An 18,289-nucleotide genomic window follows, 5' to 3' on the forward strand; every position below is an offset into this window, starting at 1 on the left:
CTTTTTTTCATACTTTACGTGCAAACACCAGATTTGTTTTTTGTGCCACTGGCCTTTATTTTGGGTATACGAAGTAAGCAATGCATAGGGAATTTCCTTTTTATTCCAATCATTTGCAGTTGTAATACATGCCATAGTGGCCCTGAATAATATATGACGTCTTTACCAAAAAAAGGGCTCTGCGAAATTTACTTCTCAAGAAGAGAATTGTTGCACTTTGCAACAATTCTCTTCTTTCTTCGCCTTTTGACTCAAGGGGGTTTATGTCCTGATCTTTGAAATGCTGAAGCCACCGCTTTCAGGCATGCCCTTGTAATAAATGATAGCGCAATATGCCCATTTATCTGGTCACTTCGATGTGCCCATGGAACAATGGGAACTCCCAGTAGGTATTGTGTAAAATTACAGTAGCTCTGAGTACTTGTCATGCAGTGGCAAACAAAAGCAGAGTTATAATATGTGATGTATATTAGTAATTCAATGACTGGTAGAATGTTTGAACACCTAACCACTTTCTCTAAACTGAATTCAGCATCAGCATTGTACTTATTTTTTAATGGTTTGATCTTGGCTTGCTCAAACGTTAGAAAGGAGAGGGGCACCATATGTCGGGTCTCAAACACGCGGCCCGCTCGGCGTTTGCTAGCGGCCCGCGCAGTCAGGCATAAGTGCAAAAGAATTACATTAGGGTATAACCAGCACTTTTTCTAGGGATTTTGGTTGTGGAAAACGGTGACGTGGAGACGGTATATTTCATGAGCCGAATACTTGTCAAAACCAGGAACTGGACGTAAAAATCTTTAAAATGGCGATGATTGCTAATTGCTATACAGTCAAACCCGCTTATATCGAACTCGCAAGAAACTGTCAATCAGTTCGTTATAGCAGGTAATTCTATATGAACTTTTGAATGAATCTGACAACAAACACTACATATTTAGAAAAGTTGTTTACTCTCGAAGGAGCGTCTGTACGTCATAAGGGCTGCTCTACGTGGCTATTCAGTGGCCGCTTCTTCGTTTTTCAAGGTCTCACCGGCTCATCCTCTCCTCACTTCCAGGCGGTCGATGCGGTTGCCCCCCCAAAAAAAGGCCAGCTTTCTTTGCAACTGGCTTTCCCCTAATAGGGAACCCGCGTTGGGGGAGAGCCAGCTTGCAGAGCTAAACGGCGCTCTTGGCAGTTCGATCTATTGGGAAACGCTGCAATTTTCGTTCAATGTAACCGCATTTTTTCGCTTTGGATTTTTATTGTAGATACTAATCTGTTCACCAAGAGTTTGATACAAGGAATAGTTCGATATATTCGGATTTGACATTATACAGAATGTGCCATTTTAATTCGAACGTAATTGTTTTTAAAAAAGGGGCGATAATTACGTGGATGCCTTTTTCACTGCGCATTTGTGCGGCTCGGCAGACATAGATCAGGGGAAACCGTCATAATATGTTGACTAGTTAACCAAGATTTGTTAATTCACTTTTTAATTATTGATTTTATAGGGCATGTTGCAATTGCAATTTTCAAGTGCGTCGTTTTTAAAGGCTAGTCCAAATGAAACTATTCATGAAAATTATGTGGCATATGATTTAAATGAACATTTGTTTAAGACTTACCTCTACAATATGTGCTCCTTTAAATATTTCGGCATTGTATATTTTTCAGAATGCCTAGTGATGAAGCTCCGTGGCCAAAGTCATCATGCGGATGTCATTGCTGTAATGTCGACGACGTCAAAAGTGAACCCCACACTGCGAGAAAAAATAAACGCCCGGCAAAAGCAACAGAAATGGAGAGCCAAGCAGTAATTAAAGATAAAACCAGCCGGTTTTTGGCAATGGTCTGCAGGGAAATACGGTGTCAAGCATGCATTTCCCCACAGGTTCCCACACAGATTGCCCACAGAGCTTGGGGTTATGAAACCCAATGAATTACCCACACGGCTCCCACAGGACTTTGGTCCTACACAGCTCCTATAGGATCTCTGCGGGACCCACACAGCTCCCGTAGACCCACACGGACTGTGCGGGGACCCATGGAGCCTATACACCCACACAAACTCTGTGGAGACCCACACATGCAAACAAACTGTGCGCGGACCCCATAGAAACTCGAACGCCCACACAATTCCTGTGGGGCCCACACGGTTTCATAACCCCATGGGTCTGCGGGTTTCCAGAGCGGGGTTAGGATACGAGTTTTTTCGCGCGCTTCCGACGCGGGATACACAGGGGGAATAAACAAAACAAAGGATTGCAAGCCCCACCAAGCTAAACGCGCTCATTGTTGCCAATTGAGTCGATAAAAACCGAAACCAAGACAAAATACAATTTTGTTTGGCGCACGTTTTGCGATTTAGCGCATAATAGCGCGAGGTATTGGTTGTGGCACAGTTTCTGCAACATGGCGCAGGATGGCGCAGACAAATGCGCCTGTCGCAAAATGGCACGAAGGCCGCAGCCGTTCCATTCCTGTAGTGTACACTTGTTAGAACGTCTGCGGCCGGCAGTCGAACAGCGCCCATTAATATCGGTGAAATTTCGCGAGTTTCACTTACACACTTCAACACTGTTAGCACGAACACGACATCGGCACATTTCTGCACCTTACTTCAAACGAGTATTGGCGACTACGAAATTGTATCGCCTTTATTATTTACCTAAATGAGCTCTTTCCGTAGCAATAAAAAGTTTTGATGATATCAATTGGTTTTCTGAGACAAAAACCGGAATAACCGGCGGTCACTTGTTCGCGCTAACAGTGTCGCACTCTACTTCAACTTTGTCATTACAGTTGCGGACTTACGTACTATACATACTATGTAACTCCATAACACCTAGAAAAATTCTTAAAGTATGAAATAAGAACAAGACGCCTATGAAATATCTTAAAATACGTAAACTTTGTGCCACATAAACAGTCGCCGATTGATGGCAAGTAGCCAGCTAACCTGCTTGTGAGCGGCATCTGTCTCCCATTCGTTTTCTTTGATGTGCGCGTGCAACTAACAAATATTGCAATAGAGCCATGCTGCACCCGCTGCGCCGGCAGTGAACACGTCCTATTATTCATAACAGTCGAATTCGCTCTTAGACCGTCAGCTTTATAAATACATACACTTATTGTATTTTATGCACATATATGAAGCAAAACAGTAAAAGAAGAAAAGAAATGCGCCGCTTACTTAGTCTTAAAAGTTCTCGGGTGACGGAGCCAGTTGTGGGTACCGCGAAATGACAATTACGTCATAGCGTCGACGCGCAGCTAGTTATCGGTGATATTCATGTCCTACGCCGCTAGTTTCGGGTTCGCCTTGTCGCCGACATACACCTTTGACATCTGATATTTTCAAAGCTATAAACACTACCAAAAACAAATTATATCCCGTGTATCACGGTCACCGACTCCATAAAACCTCAAAAAATTTAAAAAAAATTAAATAGAGTTGCTTTTGAAGGAGGAAGAGGTCTCCAAAACTGACATTTGGATGGAGGAATCCGACACTCCTTTCCTTGACCAGAGATGGCAGTGCACACAGTGCGGCCTTGGTCAACATTTCTGCAATAACAACAGCCACTAAGACAATTAGTACAAAATCAAAAAGAAATGAGGCTGCAGAAATTTCGAACAGTGTAAAAAAGTTCCGTTGTTGCAATTAAAGCCCATAATCAACCAAAAAATATTCCCCCTTTTTTTTCAGAAACTCCTGCCTGTTTTCTGTGCACACGTCAATCAGGCTGAAGTGTGGAAATGCAAAACTGTTCAGTCATATTAGCTTAGACACATCGAAGATACTATTCGCTTCTTTGTGCGATATGATAGACCCTCATGTCAGGACACTGCATATCAAAGTCTTCACTGCAGTTACAGATATATATTTATGCCAAAACGATCAAATCGAAACCAAGGCACCCATAAAGTATGGTGGGATGTTGCATCTTTCCAAAAGATAATAACCAGGAGTGCAATCACTAGCACCCTGCAGATGTCTTCTAAAAAAAATGAACAAAAATAAACATAATAAGTTTACGGCGTTAGAACGCTGGAAGTCACGTGAATTGCTCCGCTCCTCATGGTCCCGTGCCCCCTACAACTACAAATAAGCCTTTCCTTGTGCCATCCTAAGAGACAAAATTTTGTTCCATTCGCTTTGCGGCACTGGAAGATTTTTTGTTCTTTTTCGTAAAAGTTAATGTGTACAGTACAGGTCTGTAATGCATTCTGGATGTTGCCAGCAGCTCCAGTAAGGAACCTACTTTTTAAGGCCATCAATATGAGAAAAATATGTTGAATAAAAAATGTAACACAGATCACTGAAGGAAAGCGGATGTCATTATCATAATGCTGGACGATGTGGTGGCAAGAAAAATGTATTACCAGTGTAAGAAGTGTACATGAGTTTCTGCATTAAGTCTTATAGTGCATCCTTGATTTAGGTACTGAACTGACCGATTTAAAGCTTTCAAATAAAGTTTTAGAATGCTCGCATAGGTAAGGCTGTAGCATAAAAAATTCAGACAGGCGGGTAAGATTAGCCATTGCACAGTCTCCAAACTGAAAATGTTTGCTGTTTCGCAAATCCGAGAGATAGGGTTACTTATATAGTGTTGATTAGGTCCGTTAAGGCGCATGCGTTGGACCACCTGAATTGGAGCCTGGCCAGTTCGTTTGCTGCCGGGGGACGGGCAGAAAACTTAAAAGACTTAGGGCAGCGGGTACCTGTCCTTCGACACTTGATTTTGAATGGCTCTGCAGGACGCTTCAAAGAAATTTCAAGGAGCTGTATAAAACCAGTGTTGTTGCAGTTGCATCAATCCTGTCACAATATGGCAGACTCCAGTATGACATTGATTGAACAGTTGCTTAAGCTGGCTGTAGCTTGAGGGGATTTTTATCAAAAGATACGGGTGACTCAATGAAAAATCTAAGGCCAAGTAGATTGGCTTAATTAAAATACCATTAAGACCAGAGGCTGGATTCACAAAACAATCTTACGATGGAAAAGGTGTCTACGATAAAACCAGAAAACAAATCTATATTCACCAAACAAAATTGTCGTAAAATTTGCGCGATGTGCGATGAAATCCCACGGCAGCCTTCAAGCTGTCTTACAAACTTTTCTGTCAACATTGCATGTCAATTGGATACCTTGCCGTGATAGCCTACCTTGCCGTGATAGCCGCGACAACTGAAGAGTTTAAGGCACAAGCGAGGGTTATTTGTTTTGCATGCTGTTATCGTGCGTCCCGATATCAAGCAGCAACAGAAGAGAAAGAGGACGAAAAAATACGCCCCCAGGACGCAGCCCACGATTCGACCTAGCCATTAAATTTGTCTTGCAAGGCCTTGAAGGGCGAGACGGCTAGATATGCCATATTGAATCAGCGGAAGGGGCTACCCGCAAGACTCTTGAATGAACCTGGTGGACCGTTCTCGCATGGATAGCGTGCCATAAATTTGGTGATTTGAATTGTCCCCTCCATCGCTCGGTCGGGATTTTCTAAGAAGGTACACTACAGTGGCGTCTCGGGAAATGTGTGTTGGCAGTGGACGCATTCGCAAAGTGGTAGGTATTAGGGTCCCACAGATTGGATGTGTCGTCTCGTTTGACAATAGGTCAAATAAATGCCGTACAAATTTCTTTCGCAACATGTGGTATGTAGAAACGGGCAGGCAGTTCGAGCATTCATCCTGTGCGTTACGACTCCACAATCCAGGTTATGTCTGGTGTGCATATTTGTGAGCATTTTGCGCGAATTTCTTTTCCAATATTGCCTACATCCTTTCAGGTCCCCGAGACCTTGAAAAAAGGATGAAAATTTGTTTCCTTGCGCACGACTAAATAAGCAAATGCTTCCCGTCTCTTTTTGCTTTGATGTCGCTTGTTGGCGCCACTGAAAGAGCTTTCCTTGACCTCGATAAAACTGAACATTCGAGACCGTTTGCTCTTCGGTAGAATCGGCATGATACTGCATGAGCACAGTAAACAAACAAGTATAGACAGACGAGCATGCCGCGACTGGCACCTTCTCCCTTTGTTTTTGTTGAAACGCGCGTCTTCTCCAACATGGTAAGCTTTTCGATTGGCTGTTTTGGACGCTCAAGATGATATCGCCATAGCAACAGTCTGCTCTTGCGGTGTTCAGAGACTGGCGAGATGCCGGAAGTTGTCGTTTTCCTGAACAAAAACTGCGCCTTCCCCCGCTCCCATAAGAATCCGTCTGTGAATACCGATTTCACCTCTTCTTACAATGCTCGTAACTTACGAACTTCTTACCTAAGACGTCGTAAGATAAGATGTCTTTTAGTAAATCTGGCCTCAGGTAGCAGACTTTTGTAGACCAATCCGTATTCCTCTCTTCTGTTCCTAAAACTTTCACACAGCGACATTGAGCGTTGCAGTTATATGTTATTCATATCCATTTTGTCCACCTTGACTACTTTGATCAATTCCCACCATCAGATAGACCCTCGTCGTCCGTAGCAATCCTGCCATCAAGGTCTTCAAAAAAATCGTCGAGATGACGTTTCCCTCGAGCAGCCTCCAGGATCCGGAGGCTCCTCCTTGCCAGGGCAACTGTGAGGCTGTCCTGGATTGACTTTCCTGTAGCTGCAGTGAACTCCTGCTGCAGCTAAAGGACCAAAGCAAAACAAGAACAATCAACACAATTGCACTCTTTCTCTCTGGCGCCCAAGTTTCAAATCTCAATAATACTCACGATGGTACCAAGCTGGTACGCTGGCTACATAAAGGGGACGGCTGCGACAGTGGGTGCTCTGTCGTCACCTAGAGCCTCCGTGAGGCGAGCGTTCTCGCCATGGCGTCGGCAACATAGAACATGTCGGGCCTCGTCTTGCACAGTTCTTTCTGCATTTTGACGTCATGGTCGCCTACGCTTTCTTTGTCCTCTCCATCGGCTGGGAGCACCGCATTCTACAATATAAATGAAGGAAGTAGAAAATTTATGTCAAACTCCACTTTATAATATAATTTAAAATAATATGTCTCAAACAGTCCTTCATACCGCGCCAAGACCGGTCAAGCGCTTCGGACAAGGAGTCCTCGGCACCCTCTGCTGCTTCGGTCGCGGTGCCTCTTCCTCGCCCTCTTCCGCAGCTTGCTCCTGATCCCTGAGCTTCTTGCGCTCCCGTTTCGCATTAAAACGTAAGGCAACGTGCCAAGAGCCCTGTGCGCACAAACAAAAAAAGAATTTCAAACAGCTACCGAAATAATAGTGTTGAAATAACAATAATCAAATAAACTTAAAATACACAGCACACATGGTTCACGCTAAAACTTGAAACCGAAACTGTATAACAGGCCTCGTTTCGTCTCATTTTCGCTGACTACCGCGCCCTCGTTTGCGGCTCCATCTATAGGTGGTGCCACTGATTTTCAAAATGGCGGACATAGGGAGGGTCGGAGATGTTAGTCTGGTGCAGTTGCCGAAATTTGCTGGTATTCTGGGTTTATTAGGCGACACAAAGTAATTCTGCACTAGGAGGTAGAACTACACAGACAAGGCACCTGTTCCCGTGTGGGAAAAGATCAGCGACCGGCCCTTACGTTGGTATGTTCGTCTTATTTTCCACGAGTTCTGGGTGATCCTGTTGACGGCTTCTAAGATCCTACGCTGCTTCTGGTTTTTTTGTGATCTCAATCCCTCTCTATTTGAAGCATGCGACAACACAGTGGCGCTATGTTAAAACTCCTTGCCCAACCAACTTACGTTTCACGCCAGAGTTTCCGGCGGACTGCTTCTTGCAGTTCTTGGACTTACGTTTGTCCTTCAATTTTTGTGACCACATCTGTTGGATGTACTCGCCGCGACCCCAAAAGACTAGTTTACCTTTTGACACGCCGCACTCTTAAATTAGTAAAATGGGGTATCGCCAACCTATGCCTCCGCTCGGCTTTACAAAAGTCCTGTGCCCAGCTCATACGTGAGAGCTCGGACCGTCAGCTACATTGCTGGAGCTTTTGGTTTTTCTTTCCTTTCTGGTGAGAGGAGTGGCTGAATACCTGCTTAAGAAGATGAAAAATCCCCACACGGCAACTAGGTAAAAGCTAAACAAGTTTGAAGTGCTTCCCAATGTTCACAGGATCTCGCATAATCTGAAGCATGTAAGAGCGAAATTCAACGCGACGTTGTCTTCACGGCTTTCTGCAAGCTGTCCAAACTGTGCGCTATGTCAGGCGCGACTAAACCAAGGAATGATTCTTTTGATACAAGGCCAGCCAAGCAGTTTGTCCCTTGTGTCAAGGAGGTTGTCTACGAGATTGCTCTGAGCTGTGGTAGGGTCTACTTGGGACAGAACGGCCGTTGTTCGAACGAGTGACTGCGCGTGCACGCAGCCTCGCTCGGCAGTGGCCACGGTTCACATTTACCTATACACTGGAGAGAGTATGGGCGTTCCCCTGCGTTGGACAACACCCGGGCGGTAGGACGCAGGAGGGGCAAGCTGGAGAGAGAGATCATGGAATCGGCACGTATACTTACCTGCCTGTAGACCAGACCACGATCGCTGCATCAGTGTCGCGTCAGTGCATCTGACAAACAGAAAACTACAATTTCTCAATTTTGAACGTCCTTAGTATAGTGTAACACGTGACCTGTAGAAGTCAAACATGTGTCGTGAACATGGTGTAAACGCAGCCCATGAGCTTACTGTGTTCTCGTGCCGGTGTCAAAAAAATTACAATTTTTTTTATATTTATTAGGATCATATCGGGGCGTTTCACAACGTCCCGATATGATCCTAATTGAGGTGCGAACGCTTCATTTTGGCCTAAGGTTTTCTTGCGCCGCTGTAGATTTTTCTTCTCTTCTCACATTCTTTTTTTCAAATTTTCTTTTTTCTTTATTCACTATTAACTCTGTCGGAAGACTGTTTGGAGCATGTACCTGCACGTGCCACTGTGCTCGCGAAAAAGTTCCAGTAAACCTTCAGGTGTTAGTCAGCGTATGTCCTGTGTCCGTCTTCTACTTTGTGTCGCGTCTTTTTGCGCTATTTTTCACTATGTCATTCAACCAACCAACCCAGCAAGCTACCCGTTATAATATTTATTCACTCAGGCATTTAGGTTTTGTGGTGTCCTCCAGGACGGGGAAATTTCTAATAAGCCCCTTGGCAGCCTCTGCGCACAGCTTGTCTGGGTACCTGTAAAAACAGTGCAGACAAAATTGCTGGGGAACATCAGTTATCATTCAGGGAAAAAAAGTTCCAGACATTGGCACTACTGGTGCACTTGGAACAAACCCGACGGCGCGCACAATTCATTTAGGACCACTACCCCTCCCGTCACCCAGTGTAACAGGCACTGTCAAGAAACAATAATCTCGGTGCGCGCCGAAACGGCCAGTATAATTCGCTCTAAGTTAATTTCGGGGGTTCTTGTAGAAAGAAACTCAATTCAGCTCAATATTAACTTACAGAGTGTACTGGCATAAATCGTGGTACAACCACTGAATTATGCGATTCCTGGATTTCAAGTTAAGTCCCTTCTTGTGCTTCGCCAATGATTGCTTGATGTCTAAAGGAACTTAGGGGAACGTGTACTCCAATAGGTCCCTCAGCGGAGCTCTAGGTGGACCAGGTTCTTCCTTATTAACGCCGTCCACGACCCTGGATATGCCACAATGAGGAACATACCAGCCATGTTGTCAAAATAGATACCTATATTCGAGGATAACTAAGAATGCAGGACGAGGGAAGAAGGAGAAAGCACGCGGAAAACTGAAGGGAGAAAAGAAACCTCCTCCCCCCTTTGGGCTTCATTGTGGTTGTTCTTTCTCCCCTTGCCTTGTGTTTTTGAGTTGTCCCAGAGAATAATTGGTATATTCACTACGCCAGCTCATAAAAATGTCCCGGAAAGCCTCCGCTCAAACATTATAGCATAAAGGATTAAATCTCATGTGAAATAATTATGTCTGATGGCCTCACAGAACCATTGAAAACCCCGACAGCTTCAGAATGTGCATGTACTGTGCAAAGCATATGAAAACAGGTGATAATGTTTCCTTCATAGTCTCATTTTCCACAGCTTTTCGGAGGTCAAACATGCCTCTCTTTGGCAAGCTTTTTTTTAAAACTAGCCCTGCCATGAGCGTCATGACTTGAGCAAACTAGATTTCATTGCTCCAGTCTTGGTGAGCATTTTCGACCACCTAAACTGTGCCATCGTCAATCCTGATCTTGATCGTGCTCTTTTCTCCAGAACAACTTCTTCGGTCATGTCGACATCTGTTAGTGTCAAAGCCAGCATGATAAACCTTTAAAACAAAGAAATAACCAGCAGCTAATTAGCATGATGGTAAATGAGTTATATTCCATTTGCACAAGTGGACCCATGGAACTCTTCATTTCTACTCCACAAATGCCACATTCTCGTTGCAGCCTCCTAATCATAAGTGTCCAAAGCAGGCAATAGCAGCTGCCCTCCTGTTCTCCCTTATCAGCTTGGTTCATCTTCCTCATAGGAACCATATCTTCTACCTTCAATCTTCCAGACTGCACTTTGTTTTCGACGTCCATCTTAATTTATCTCTTTCCTGTACTTTCAAACCTGCCAAGCCTACAAGGTTGAAAGTAGAACGGTTAAAGGCACTGAAGCTGTGTGAAAGCCTACCGAAATGTTTTGTCCTAATTAAAACAAAATATATTAGCAAATATGCTACTGAAGCATAACTTAGTAATATTGGATATTGCTACAAATTATTAGGCCACTGGAAACATTGACAATATGTTTGTCGGCCATTTGCTTCAGAATTCCAGCCATCTTTGTGTGATTGAAAGCATAGCTCAGTGCTGCCTGAGGTTAAAGATTCCCCAGATAAGGTAATAAGCATTATACGAGGGGCGTTCAAAAAGTATCTGACCTGAATTTATTCCGTAGAAAAAAAATGAAGCGCGGACAATGTTCTGTGGGTGAAAGGTGGGGGAATATTAATGCACATGTGTGAATTTTGTCACGCCTGGAGAGAGCGTGAGTCGCTGGCAGCCAGCCTCTGAGTAAAAAAATGTAGTCAGGGCTCGTCTTTTTTTTTTCCGGCAAATCGATGTAACGGCTTGAACAGAGGTATTTCATCGAATTTTGTTTCAAGCTTGGTGACACTTAAGTGGAAACAATTCGAAACATTCAGCAGGGTTTCTGCGACGATGCCATGGGCATTACACAAATGAGAGAGGCTAAAGGGGCTCTTGGCAAAAATTAGTTAGAGTTAGATTCTAGCATTATATTATTCCGTGAAACCGAAGATCACATTAGTTTTCCCCGAAGATATAACTAAACGCAAGAAATCTCAAAAAACCTCTGGCCAGTCGTTACGTCACACCCAAAGCTTTCAGCCGCCAAGCGACTTGTCACTCGTGTGGACAGCACGTGCAATTGCAAGCTTTCCAGGTATATTCCCTCGCATGTGACACCACTTGTGACGTCTTCTTTTCACCTTTGTGAAAATATCGAGCGTGTGCGTGCATAGCTTTGATGGTGCTGAAGGCCCGCGACAGTGGAGGTTCCAAGAACTCTGGGTGTGATGTCACGCTTTCACTTGCTAAAAAGGAAACGGGGCTTTGGCGTTAGTTTCAACGTGCTGTTACGACCGCTTCCCCCATCAGATTGAAAAATAATTTCACTATTCGTGGTCCTGGAAGACAATGGAAGACGATTCAAGTGTTTCTTCTCAAATGAAGAACAACTTCAGCTTCCGCTTACGGAGTGGTACAACCGGATCAAAAATGGCTGCACGTCGGTGGAGAACGACGCATGTTCCGGAAGTCCTTCAGCAAGCCGAAATATTGAAGTGATGAACCAAGTGCGGGCTTTGCTCCCGCAGGACCGTCGCAGCACTATTCAAGAACTTGCGATTCAGGCTCGAGTGAGTACTGGTTCGGTGCATTCAATCTTGAAGGAGTATTTGACTCTGTAGAATGTCTGCGAAATTCGTTACGAAGTTATTTACGATGGAGTTTCATCGTAACACTGCACCCGATCACTTCTCGCGTCTGATTCACAATTTGTTTGGCCAGAATCAGGCTTCCTAAACTCCCGACGTGGGTCCCTCTGATTTGTGGCTCTCCCCTAAAATAAAAATGCCACTAAAAGGAACCCGATTTGGGTCACGAGAAAAAACGACGAGCAATGACTACAGATCCTCATTCAGAGGCTCACTGCTAGCGACTCACATTTTCTGCAGGCCTGATAAAAATCACGCAAGCGCATAAGTCAACATTCATATTGAAACGGCACAAGCTGAACAAAGCAATTGTTACAAGGTGAGGCTTTTAGTGTTGGTAGCGCTGCACCATAACTGTACAAGGTGCACATGGCACAAGGCAATACTAACAACGAAGCTGCCAAGGGTGGAGGGTTGGGCGAGTTGGTGGTTCATAATGGTTAAAAATCGCAAGTGCTGTACTAAACAAAAGCAAAATCACACGAGAAATACTTCATGCTCAAAAAATTGGTACATTGGAGCTGCAGTGTGTCAGCACACCCTCTGTAGCTTTGTCGCACAGAGAATTACTGTTTCTCAACCAGGGATGACTAGTGTGAGATGGTGTGATGAGTGATGTCACAATTTTTTCCTTTTAATAATGTGTATTTGTATATTTCTTAACTTGTTTTTTGTTTGCGCCGGTATATATATATTAAGTGACAACGAAAACAAAAGTTCAGTTGTAAGTAGCGCTGTGTCTGCGTCTTCCTTTCTGTCCGCTCTCCTGTTGCGCTTATTAACCAATATTAATATTTGTACAATCCAATCCTACTCTAGGCAGCATGCGCCCAATATTTTCAGTGCAGGCCACGAAATCATCAGGTAGTCTAAATTGAACCCTCAGTCCTTCATTCGGGTGAACCTCATAGCCTTCAATGCTTTGGTACAAAAAAAAGCATACCGTAAAATATTGAGCACCACCCATTCTGCACTGAACGCCCCCCCCCCCCCCCCCCCCCCAATTTTGTGACATGCCAAAAAATACGGACATATCTATGAAAAATCAATAACCTAAAAAGCGCCCATCCGCTAAATTTTTGCCGTTAGCTCTAAATTTCGATTGGATGCTTCCTCGGTATTTTACGGTAGACGTATATGGTGCAGCGGCGACCACTACAGGGCAGATTTTGCCGGGAGTTAGGTCACCTTGCACTGCTCTGTAGGAGCAGAGAAGGGGGAGGAGGGGAGGAGGTGGGTTAGGTTAGGTTAGGAAGCCAAAGTTCTTCCCTCCTCTCCCCCTCTTCGCCCTTTACCCACGCGAGGCAAGCTAACGTAAGACCTGTCAAGATCATGCGAGGCAGCAAAGGTCGCTTTCGAGGGATCACCGCCCAACCAAACACATCTGTAGCGCAACATAGTATAGGGTGTGTTCATGCCCAGCTTGTCAGCAGTGTATTCTAGGAATGGCGACATCCTTGTGTCCATGCCAGCAGACAACCGCGCACACACGGCCGAACTGTTCAGCGATTCTTTGCCGTTTGCTCATACGGCAATGTGACTGTTCCCTTCGTCAAGTCGTTTATCACTGGGCAGACTAGAATGCATACATTACAAGGAAAAGGTGGAAATATGTGGCGCGGACCCATTTGTTCTAGAGCAAAAGGTTTTGGTCTCAGACAGGAAGCTGTACCCGCAAGTGAAAATGACCGTCATTCAGGACTACCTAATCCTAACTACATGGCTTGCCGTGTGCAGGCAATTAAGGCTTACAAATCTGCAGATGCTTATAACCACCTGACAAGCAAATGGGCGCAGGGGCCATCAGTGAAAGCAGTGAGCACGGAGTGCGGTTGTCTCGCAGCTGATCTGAATTTTAATGTTCGCTTAATTCTGTTGCACACGCATTGTTGCTCAATATACTTGTGCGAAAAAGAATCAAATTGATTGCATGAACTTTAAGGCAGGAGCAGCTCTTTTGCTGACTTGCATATTTTTTTAGGACTCTAACCGTACTTAGCACATATGCATACACACAAAGGCACTATCGTACTGTGCAGCATGCAGCAGTGATGGGAACAATTCATGAGATGGTTCATGCAGCGCTAGCTGGGGTGCGAAATGCTGTGCTGTTTTCCTTTATTGTGTGCCTGAAGGACCATTCAATCATGCAGGTGGAACCCATTGCTGCACCTGTGTGGTATGAGTAGATAAAAAAAGGGCCAGAACGGAGAACATGCAACAGGTATTTGATTTTCTATCCCTTCTTGTTGACTGCGACGACTACTTTTGAGATTACTGTGATGCGAAGAAAGAAAACATGCTCATAAGCGGAGATTTATTTTAATCCTGATCTGCCACTACTCCTGTAGTAGGAAGCTCGCATTGAAGTCTCTTTAGAATCATTCATTGGGATTGAATTAAGGGCACCGATGCAACATGTTAAATGAAATTTATGTCGGACAAAAGCAAACCATACTGACACTTATCTGAGTCGAAGTGCCGCAAGTACACTCTGCACTTCTCCAGATCAGCGTTTAGGTTTTTTTCTGCTGATGCACGTGAGCCATTCACATTCTTTCCCCGAGGAGAGTGACCGCATCTTTTTGCACCGTTACGTCCATATGCTTGATAAACTCGAAACTGGAGTGAAAGAAAAGAAGGACTTAGTCGAAAAAACAGAAAACTTTCCTGTCTGTTTCTTCGACAAAATTCTTCCTTTCTTTCACCCCAGTTTCGGGTTTATCAAGCATGACTAAACTTTCTCTTGGACTCTATCTTGCTGTGGCAACTGATTATCAGATCAGACCATCAGGCGCGAAACCGTACTTCAGCTGGAAACTGCGGTGTCGCCTGAACTGGAGTATAGCTGTGCGGACCCAGCTGTGTGCTGACGTGACGTGGACAGAACGATGGCACTGTTCCCAGCATGCACCACTCATAAGCCGCAACATTATTAGATGATCTCAGTCATGGAACTCTGATCGGAAAGGGACCCCCTCGTGTGGTGCCTGCCAGAGTTGCCTTAAGATTCATGCACCGTGCATACCCTTGTGTGGTTCCCCCGAGAGTTGCCTTAAGATTCATGCAACATGCATACCTTTGCATTAAGGTTCATGCACTGTCTATATCTTTGCCTTAAGATTCACTCACCGTTCATTAGAAGCTTTGAAAGTAGACAATGTTCTCAAAATACTTTAGGCTATTGTTAGCAACAAGATATTTAGACAAATTGCCTTTTCTTCTCTTGGATATATGCTTCCGTAGTGCTGTTCTCGTTGATCAAGGCACAGACAAAATGTGCATGATACAAAAGCTACGCCGCCGTTACAAAACATCATACGGTTTTGGGTGCTCTCCGAGTCCGATGTACAGCGCTTTTGGAACTTCAATGACTGAGTAGATTTAATAACGCTGGGCGTGAATGCGGCTTGCACTTTCTTAATGTAGTATCACGAAATCGCCATCGCCACTTAAGAATTGGACTGTTTGAAAAAAGCAGTCGGTAAACTTCTATAGTTATTTGTGACCGACGACCTAGTCCATACTCCAGAACAAAAGCTCACTACTGCCTTTCTTTAACTTACAACTCCAAGCCAAAAAACCACAAAAAAAAAAAAAAAAAAAAACGTAGTCTCGAGAGTACCGTTTGACGCCGCTCTTGCAGAGCGTTCAAGTGCCGTCCGGCGGCACTCTACTCACACCTTCAAGTGCCTTCCGAAAGTCGCGTATTAAGCGAATTCTAAAAACGTGTTCATCCGAACTGTGGCGTAGCTTAGTGGGAAGATGTCTCCCTCATTGGCAGCGGACCCGGGTTCGATCCCCAGTGTGGGCTTACTTATATTTTTTTTCTTGGTACATTTTGTTTTGTTTAGGCATTTGGCGATATTTGCATTTCTTTTTTACAATCAACACAATAAAAAAAATGCTGTCGACAAAATTTTGCTATGGAACTCCCTTTCCGGAGGTGCATGGGGGACATCGGGGCTTGGGTTGCCGGCTGGACGCCGCGATGCGGGGCCAAGTGGGTTAATAGTTTTGTTATTAGCGGCCGCATACTGTCGCCGCGAGGCATCGTGAACGTAGGCAGAGGGGTGGGTTAACGAGCTCCCCAGTGATACACGCGCTATCCGACTTTCTTTTGAAAGGCACTTAGGCGCGAGTGGAGTGCCATCGGACGGCACTGTAAACACAGCCAAAAAAAACTATGGAAAGCATTTCTTACAATTAATGTAGACACACACAACACTGATCGAACAAAAGAGGAAGATGCCCGTGCTTACCAGAATGTGGCTTGTGTTTAGATCAAATCCCAGAAAAAGTTTTTTTTTTGCGCAAGGCTACTAACTAGATCGGATCGCTTCTTCTCTCCTCCCACATCAACCACCCACCACCTTGTGTGCGCCGTAGACCACTAAGCACTTGATTACATCCGTTGCGCCAAGTCTTCGCCACGCCAATCACGACGAAAGTGACAAGCCCTGTCACTCCTCAATCCGACATCCGCAATCCGTAGAAAGGGAACTTCATTTCTCTCCCGGATTCTGGCGCCCACAATGCACACAAGTATTTAACGTGCACAGGAGCACAGAATGCGATGCTCCATGTCTTTCCCTCCTTTCCACCAGCAGGTCCGATACGTGGGAACCTCTCTCTCCCGACTCTGGCTCGCATAATGCGCACATGAGTAGACCGGTACTACAGAGAGAGAGAGAGGATGTTTGCAAAAGAAGAGATGGTCCTGTAGACCTGTAGAATCACTAATGGGAGTCGTGCTAACTATCTTTGGGGCAGAGGGGATGGGAGTGAAAGATCAGTAGATAGAGGTGGGGGAGCGGTCTCAGGGGTGTGAGCAAAAAGCGCCCGTGGAGGGCCGAAGACACAGGGCTCACGGGCACACACGGGCGGGCACGGTGACAGGCGTGACAGGGGTCCAGCGCGGGGAGCACGGCGGAGGCACGTGATCACTCCGGGAGTGGGGCAGAGTCAGCCGAGTCAGTCATGGGCACAGCGGAAGCGGAACGGTAAAGGCACGTGATCCCTCCGGGAGTGGGGCAGAGGCAGCCGAGTCAGTCACGCAATGGGAATACGAAACTTTAGTGGCTTTAAGGGCTGTTTATACTCTGACGTTGAGCGCAGTGAATGTAGCGTAGCGCAACACGTGAGCCTTTCATTGGCCGGCAACCAGGAACTCGATATCTGCGACCAATCAGAATCCGTGCGCGCTGCGCTACGCCGCGCCCGTCGACGTTACGCTACAGTATAAACGCACCTTTAGTCTCCTTTCCACCAGCAACAGCGTGCGCAAAAATTATGGAAAAAAAAGAGGGGGGGGGATTTAGGTTTGGAGTGGCCTGGATTATTACTTGTTGCAGTATTTTTTATCGGCTTTGATGGTCATAGAAGTTCACAGTTCCCAATATTTTTTATTACTATATATTGACAAAATAGCGTGCATTTACCAATACAAACACCGAGATACTCGCACATCAGAGCACCACATCACCGATATAATCCAAAAGATGGCGAGCCAAAACCCCAATCGAGCCGAGCTGAGTTGAACAGACCTCCGCAGCACGGGTGTTTGCGGATGCCTCTTGTTTTGCTTTCTAATAATGGTAATAAGACATTGCCCAGGTGTCCTTACTTTTCCGACCAATTTACAAAAGTCCTTAGCCATATTGGCCTCGTTCATGGTGCTGAAAACAACTTCTCAATCTTGTGTGGAATCGACGGATGCCCGAGCAGCTACAAGCTCTGTTCATCATACCGAACTCATATTTATCGATGTCACAAGCATCTGCTGCGTGATAATGGAAGCAACTTAAGCACCGAAAGGACAGATGAGGACACTCAGAACTTTCGACACGATGACAGTGATGCCAACATCGCAGAAGCTCCAGACACAGACACAATGGGTGCTTCATCGGAAAGCAACGAAGAGTTCTTGGATTTTTTAGGACATGCCCGAGGCATGATCTGGAACTTTTTCTTTAATGTAACCGAGAACTGCAAGCTACCCCACACTGTAGCAGAAAAGGTGTTCAGCGATCTTCAACTCGTCTTTGAGCAGATAATGGAGGCGTTTGCTCAAGAAATTGCATCCAAGCTTTATGTTTCCGCCACGTCTCCCAATGTGCTCTCGCTGCTCAGATGTTCGTCCCTGCCGGACCTCTTTAAAGGAATACAGAGCAGACATCTGCGGGAGCAGTATGCCAAGGCACATGCCCCCTATGTAAAACCAAGTAAGTGTGACTTTGGTTCCCATTGGGACAAATATCACTATGTGCCACTACCAAGAGTTTTTGAAAAGCTTTGCGAGGTTCCCGACATAGCTGCCCAGCTCATGATACTAC

General features: G+C 45.2%; 1 pseudogene; it reads right to left on the reverse strand.

The window, feature by feature from the left end:
* Positions 1-2,767: 2,767 nt before the first annotated feature.
* Positions 2,768-17,628, reverse strand: LOC120836211 (annotated as a pseudogene).
* Between the last annotated feature and the right edge of the window lie 661 nt (positions 17,629-18,289).

The sequence above is a fragment of the Ixodes scapularis genome, unplaced genomic scaffold, assembly GCF_016920785.2.
Source record: "Ixodes scapularis isolate PalLabHiFi unplaced genomic scaffold, ASM1692078v2 PGA_scaffold3__209_contigs__length_174095766, whole genome shotgun sequence".
NCBI classification, from domain to species: Eukaryota; Metazoa; Arthropoda; class Arachnida; order Ixodida; family Ixodidae; genus Ixodes; species Ixodes scapularis.